Raw genomic sequence first — 7,829 nt, forward strand, 5'->3', positions numbered from 1 at the left:
ATCCTTTGGGTGAGAGGTGTCAGTTTCACTAAAAAAGGCCCTGACCTTGCGGTTGCCTACCACTTTAACAGGTCCCCCTGTTCCCTGGCCAACATCTCTGTCTCAGGCTTGCAGCAGTGTTCTAGCTCCAGATGAAAGAACAACACCTCATTTTCCACGTGGAGACCTTACAGCCCTCCGGTCCCAGAGATAGGCAGTGGGACGGCATAAACACGGAGCATCATTCTCGCGGAGACAGAAGCCATTCAGCCCATCGAGCCCACGGCGACTGTCTTGTCACTTGTCTCTCTCTCTCTCTCTGAGATTATTCACAATCGGTGGTATCCGTCCTCATAGTGGGGGACGATGTCTGAGTCGTGATGCGGTTTCTGACATGCTTGTCATTCACGTCTGAACCAGGGTGGCGAATTACTGCAGGGAATGGCCGAAACCGCAAGGCATGGGTTTCAACTTTACCAGCTCATTAGCATCGTAGAGAAGCGGTTTTGCGATTCAGTTCAGAGGAAACCGACCAAGAACAGAATATCACCGAGACCTCTAAAACCATGCCGCTTGAACGGAGTGGAGTGGATCGATATGAACATCGGCAAGTAAATGCAAAGGCAGTTTGCTGAAGAAAGCAGGTCAAGGTGAGAGTGAACGATAGCAGAGGATGGTTTCGATCCATCGACCTCTGGGTTATGGGCCCAGCACGCTCCCGCTGCGCCACTCTGCTGCCGCTTGGGGAGCTGGTTGCACAGAACACTTCAGGTTTTTGTCTGGCACGCGGCAGGCACCTTCGAGCCTGATGTCAAAGACCTCCACTGCTGTCGTGTGATATGCTGTTTCGCAGACGTATGGAGGCTGTGTCAATATAAACGTTTTTCTAAATTCCCACATTCTGTCGGTCGAACTGTGATTTCACACTGAATCACAACATGTGTCACAGCGCAGACGGAGGCTCTGCGGCCCACCTTCGCTCTGCTGGTTCTACACTTAAGTAAACGTGTGACTCTAGTCGTTTCATTCTCTCGCCTTCTCAGCGGAAATCTGCACATCTGAACGTGACCACCGAATTCCCTTTTGGGTCCATTGAATCTTCCTCTTTGTCAATGTCAGACAGGGACTTACTGACCCTCACCACTCCCTGTACGAAAACGTTCTTCCTAATGTCACTTTTACTTCTTTTCCTAGTGACTTTAAAATTCTGCTGAATCGTTATGGATCCTTTAAGGCGTGGAAGCATTTTCACAACATTATTTCCTGTTTCTAGGTCCCTCATGACTTGGAAAAGTTCGGTTCTCCGAGGAGAGCTGTCCCAATTTTCCAATCTACCTTGATTGCTGACATTTCTCAAACACCGCACCACTCACGTCAACCTGTTGAGCACTATGGTAAAAACAATGACTGCAGATGCTGGAAACCAGATTCTGGATTAGTGGTGCTGGAAGAGCACAGCAGTTCAGGCAGCATCCAAGTAGCTTGTTGAACACGATCTCCAACCATTTCATTTCTCTGTTTTCTTCCTCATTCGTCCTCCGGGCAGCCCACGCTCGTTTCACGAAGGTGCTTTTTGAGAAAGTTAATCAGGCAGTTTTGCACAAGTCAAGTTAAAAAACAGGGGCTCGTCCGGGATTTGAACCCGGGACCTCTCGCAAATCAGCGCAGTAACAGACCCAGAGCGAGAATCATACGCCTAGACCAACGAGCCAGAAAGCACGCACGCAGCTAATGCCCCAGACCTCTTGAGCGACCTGAGACATGCTCAGTATGAAATACATTTGAGATTGCTCTCAGAATTGCAAGCGGCAAAGACTTTCCCGAACAGCTGCTTCTCATCCAGTCTCCCGGCTGCTATTTCATTCCACCGCATTCGCTGCTCACAGTGTCGTTTCCCCAACGTAGCATGAAGCATAAACTGGGTGACTGCTTCGCAGAACATCCCGCTTAAGCCCGCAGAAACTCTAGCTTATCTCTCCATGCTTCAGGCTCACTGCCTTTATTCCTGATGAAGGGCTTTTGCCCGAAACGTTGATTTCGCTGCTCGTTGGATGCTGCCTGAACTGCTGTGCTCTTCCAGCACCACTAATCCAGTATTTGGTTTTCAGCATCTGCAGTCATTGTTTTTACCTAGTAAAAACCCTAGGCCTGCATGCTCTAAATAAGTTGGACATTGTACCTGCACTGAATAAAAGAATAAAGGATATTAAACTGCTTACTGCAGCTGGGTCATGAAATTTCTTTAGTATTTGCCAGCGTGAGTTTCATTTATTCCTGCAATTTCACAGAAGTGCAGTCCAGATAGTCAGTTTCTTAAAGGGACAGTGGCTGCGAGTTGAGGAAACTGTTTGATGCTCTGTATCTGTGCAGGTCCCGAGAGGTGGTTGGTAAGGACTGATTAATATCATAATTTTTCATGGAGACAAGATGGCATGGGATGGTATTGTTCTGAATACATTACTGCGTTCAAAGTTAGCTTTTGATGTAGAAATAACTGCTTGTAACAAGAGCTGTTAAGGGTTGAAGGTGTGAAAAAGCAGGAATGACTTGAAAGGTGTTTTAATTTAGTCTATTTTATAAATAGACTACAAAACCGCGGTTTTATGAATGAATGAAGCCGCATTATAGGAAGGAGTTATGAATGAATCAAACGGGAATGCAGTATTATTAGATATAGGGCACTTGTGAACAGGTTAGAAAAGACTTATGAATGAGTAAATAGAAAGCGTTGTGAGTGGGTTAGTAAAGAGACCACTTTATAATACAACATTGGACAGCCTTGCAGGTGTAAGCTGCAGTGAAGGGATCTGTGGCGTGAGGTCTGGCTCTGAGACTCAGAAGGGAAAGGGGGGGAGGAGGAGAGCGCTAGTTATAGGAGACTCTCTAGTTAGAGGGACGGACAGGCGGTTCTGTGGACATGGGCGAGACTCTCGGATGGTTTGTTGCCTCCCGGGTGCCAGGGTCCGAGACGTCTTGGACCGTGTCTTTAGAATCCTTAAGGGGGAGGGTGTGCAGCCAGAAGTCGTGGTACACATTGGCACCAACGACATTGGTAGGAAGAGGGGTGGGGAGGTCATTCAAGAGCTCAGGGAGTTAGGCTGGAAGCTAAAAGCTAGGACAGACAGAGTCGTCATCTCTGGGTTGTTGCCGGTGCCACGTGACAGTGAGGCAAGGAATAGGGAGAGAGTGCAGTTGAACACGTGGCTGCAAGGATGGTGTAGGAGGGAGGGCTTCAGGTATTTGGACAATTGGACTGCATTCTGGGGAAGGTGGGACCTGTACAAACAGGACGGGTTACACCTGAACCAGAAGGGCATCACTATCCTGGGAGGTAGGTTTGCTAGCACTCTTCGGGGGGATTTAAACTAATTTGGCAGGGGGATGGGATCAGACTTGTAGTCCAGCAAGTAAGCTAGCTGTGTGTCAGGATGTCCGAGACTGTAGGGAGGCTGTGGAGAAGGTAGCACTGACAGGGAATACTTGCGGACACAGAGATGGGCTCAAGTGTGTATACTTCAATGCAAGGAGTATCAGAAATAAGGTGGGTGAACTTAAGGCGTGGATCGGTACCTGGGACTACGATGTTGTGGCCATCACGGAAACGTGGATAGAAGAGAGACAGGAATGGCTGTTGGAGGTTCCTGGTTACAGATGTTTCAGTAAGATTAGGGAGGGTGGCGTTGCTAATTAGAAATGGTATAACGGCTGCAGAAAGGCAGTTTGAGGGGGATCTGCCTTTGGAGGTAGTATGGGCTGAAGTCAGAAATAGGAAAGGTGCAGTCACCTTGTTGGGTGTTTAGTATAGGCCCCCCAATAGCAGCAGAGATGTGGAGAAACAGATTGGGAAGCAGATTTTGGAAAGGTGCAGAAGCCACAGGGTCGTAGTCATGGGCGACTTCAACTTCCCACATATTGATTGGAAACTCTTTAGAACAAGTAGATTGGATGGGGCGGTGTTTGTGCAGTGTGTCCAGGAAGCTTTTCTAACTCAGTATGTAGATTGTCCAACCAGAGGGGAGGCCATATTGGATTTGGTACTCGGTAATGAACCGGGACAAGTGGTGGGCTTGTTAGTGGGTGAACATTTTGGTGATGGTGACCACAATTCTGTGACTTTCACCTTGGTTATGGAGAGAGATAGGTACGCACAACAAGGTAGATTTTACAATTGGGGGAAGGGAAATTACGATGCTGTAAGACAGGATTTGAGGAGCATACGTTGGGAGCATAGGCTGTCAGGGAAGGATGTGGTGGAAATGTGGAACTTTTTCAAGGAGCAGATACGACGTGTCCTTGATATGTATGTACCTATCAGGCAGGAAAGAAATGGTCGTGTGAGGGAGCCTTGGTTGACGAGGGAGGTTGAATGTCTAGTAAAGAGGAAGAAGGAGGCCTACATAAGGTTGAGGAAACAAGGTTCAGACAGAGCAGTGGAGGGATACAGGATAGCCAGAAGGGACCTGAAGAAAGGGATTAGGAGAGCTAAGAGAGGGCATGAAAAATCCTTGGCGGATAGGATCAAGGATAACCCCAAGGCATTTTATGCGTATGTGAGAAACCTGAGAATGACGAGAACGAGGGTAGGTCCGATCAAGGACAGTAGTGGGAGATTGTGTATTGAGTCGGAAGAGATAGGAGAGGTCTTGAACAAGTACTTCTCTTCAGTATTTACGAACGAGAGGGACTGTATTGTTGAAGAGGAGAGTGTGAAACGGACTGGTAAGCTAGAAGAGATACTTGTTAGGAAGGAAGATGTGTTGGACATTTTGAACAACTTGAGGATAGACAAGTCCCCCGGGCCTGACGGGATATATCCTAGGATTATGTGGGAAGCAAGAGAGGAAATTGCAGTACCGTTGGCAATGATCTTCTCGTCTTCACTGTCAACGGGGGTAGTACCAGGGGACTGGAGAGTGGTGAATGTTGTGCCCCTGTTCAAAAAAGGGAATAGGGATAACACCGGGAATTACAGGCCAGTTAGTTTTACTTCTGTGGTAGGCAAAGTAATGGAAAGGGTACTGAGGGATAGGATTTATGAGTATCTGGAAAGACACTGCTTGATTAGGGACAGCCAGCACAGATTTGTGAAGGGGAGGTCTTGCCTTACAAGTCTTATTAAATTCTTCGAGGAAGTGACGAAGCATTTGGATGAGGGTAGATCAGTGGATGTAGTGTACATGGATTTTAGTAAGGCATTTGATAAGGTTCCCCATGGTAGGCTTATGCGGAAAGTCAGGAGGCATGAGATAGAGGGAAATTTGGCCAATTGGATAGAAAACTGGCTAACAGGTCGAAGTCAGAGAGTGGTGGTAGATGGTAAATGTTCAGCCTGGAGCCCAGTTACAAGTGGAGTTCCACAGGGATCAGTTCTGGGTCCTCTGCTGTTTGTAATTTTTATTAATGACTTGGATGAGGGAGTCGAAGGGTGGGTCAGTAAATTTGCCGATGATACGAAGATTGGTGGAGTTGTGGACAGTGAAGAGGGCATTTGTCGTTTGCAAAGGGACTTAGATATGATGCAGAGCTGGGCTGAGGAGTGGCAGATGGAGTTCAACTCTGCCAAGTGTGAGGTTGTCCATTTTGGAAGAACAAATAAGAATGCGGAATACAGGGTTAATGGTAGGGTTCTTAGTCAGTTGGAGGAACAGAGGGATCTTGGGGTCTATGTAAATAGATCTTTGAAAGTTGCCACTCAGGTGGATAGAGTTTGTAAAAAGGCCTATGGTGTATTATCGTTCATTAGCAGAGGGATTGAATTCAAGAGTTGTGAAGTGATGTTGCAGCTGTACAGGACTTTGGTTAGGCCACATTTGGAGTACTGTGTGCAGTTCTGGTTGCCTCACTTTAGGAAAGATGTGGAAGCTTTGGAGAGGGTGCAGGGAAGATTTACCAGGATGTTGCCTGGAATGGAGAATAGGTCGTACGAGGATAGGTTGAGAGTTCTCGGCCTTTTCTCGTTGGAACGGCGAAGGATGAGGGGTGACTTGATAGAGGTTTATAAGATGATCAGGGGAATAGATAGAGTAGACAGTCAGAAACTTTTTCCCCGGGTACAAGAGAGTGTTACAAGGGGACATAAATTTAAGGTGAAGGGTGGAAGGTATAGGGGAGATGTCAGGGGTGGGTTCTTTACCCAGAGAGTGGTGGGGGCATGGAATGCGCTGCCCGTGGGAGTGGTAGAGTCAGAATCATTGGCGACCTTTAAGCGGCAATTGGATAGGTACATGGATGGGTGCTTAATCTAGGATAGAAGTTCGGCACAACATCGTGGGACGAAGGGCCTGTTCTGTGCTGTATTGTTCTATGTTCTATGTTCTATGTTCGAACATCTCACACCATGTTATCGTCCTCACAGCCTCATGGAAAGGGAGAAAGCAGAGCCAATCTTTACACAGAGTAAACTTCTTCACAGAGATAAACATGACGCGTATGCACCTCCCAACCCTACTGCTTGTTCCAAATCAGTAAGTGTGTCTTAAATAGGTGTTCAATTCACCAAGGAATGTATGTCCTCTTGAAAACTAATAGAAGTCACACCCACAAAGCTTCCAAACGTTCTCTACTCGGTGTGACTGGATTGTTGTCTGAACAGATGGGATGACTGACTGAATCCCTTCCCGCACTCGGGGCAGGTGAACGGTCTCTCCCTGGTGTGGACCTGCTCCGTCACATGAAAGAAAACTAGATTTACAATTTAAGGCCAAACATGCTATTCTGCTAAGTTATTCCAATTAATTGGTAATTTTTTTTGTTTAAAAATGTGAAAACTTAGTGTACAGTTCTTCCAGTTAATCACTGGTATTCAAATTTCTCTTCAGAATCAATCATAACAAAACTGGGTGTCACTGTGGGATTTTAAATCTGTAGGGTGTGCTTGGTAAAGTTTGAATGAACAATATTTCAAAGTGAATTTTATCGTGTTCAGTACCAAGATTTTCTGGAGAGGAAAGATATGCCCACAAAATAAGTGTTGGTTCTGTAGAAAATGAGTCTGGGGACTCAATAACAGGATAAAGAGACGACAGATGAATTGAAAAGAACTTGAATGTCTTTACTAGAGAGGATACAAGAAACACCCTGGTACTAGCTGTAAATCAGGAATTGAAAGGGAGGGAGGAACTGAAGAAAATTACAATTACCAGGGAAGTAGAACTGTTGGAACTACGGGTTGACAAGTCCCAGGTATCCGAAGGATTTCATCCGACACTCAAAGAAAAACTGGCTAGTGAAATAGTTAATGCATTGGTTTTAATTTTCCAAACCACATTAGTTTCAGGGAAGGTTTCTTTAGATTGGAAAACTCCTTTCTTCAATAAGGGAGACCGAGAACAGGAAACTGTGTCATAGGGAAAATGTTCAAAGCTATTATTAAAGATTTTATGACAGGGCACTCGTATAAGTTCAAGGTTATCAGGCAGCGTGAATATGTTTTTGTCAATGGGAAATAATGTTGTAATAATGTTTTGAAGAACGGCCTCTCCCCACTGCGACTGAGCTGATGAATCTCCAGTACCGACAGGGAATGGAATCCCTAGTCTCCACTTTTCCACAACTTCTCCGCAGTTCTGGTATCCTTTTGTCTCTCGGTTTCCGATGAACAATTGAAACTGTGATCACACTCAGGAAGTACATACAGTTACCTCCTGCTGCGAAGAGTGTAAGGGCTCTTCAGTCTGTGTAACTGGTTACAGCTCCTTCCCACAGTCAGCTCACTAGGACACTCTCTCTCAACAAGGGGAAAAGACATACAAACGTTGAGCAACGAGACAAAATGAAAAAGCAATAACATGTCGAACCACGGGGCAAAACATTGTGGCTCTGTCCTTTTTATTTTCTTTCGGCAGTTGGAC

General features: G+C 46.1%; 1 non-coding gene across 1 annotated transcript; it reads right to left on the reverse strand.

Annotated features, from left to right (window-relative positions):
• Positions 1-643: 643 nt before the first annotated feature.
• trnam-cau (transfer RNA methionine (anticodon CAU)) lies at positions 644-715 on the reverse strand. Its single transcript has one exon. It is a non-coding gene; the product is annotated as a tRNA-Met (tRNA).
• Positions 716-7,829: the final 7,114 nt, after the last annotated feature.

The sequence above is a fragment of the Chiloscyllium punctatum genome, chromosome 36, assembly GCF_047496795.1.
Source record: "Chiloscyllium punctatum isolate Juve2018m chromosome 36, sChiPun1.3, whole genome shotgun sequence".
In the NCBI taxonomy this organism is placed as follows: domain Eukaryota; kingdom Metazoa; phylum Chordata; class Chondrichthyes; order Orectolobiformes; family Hemiscylliidae; genus Chiloscyllium; species Chiloscyllium punctatum.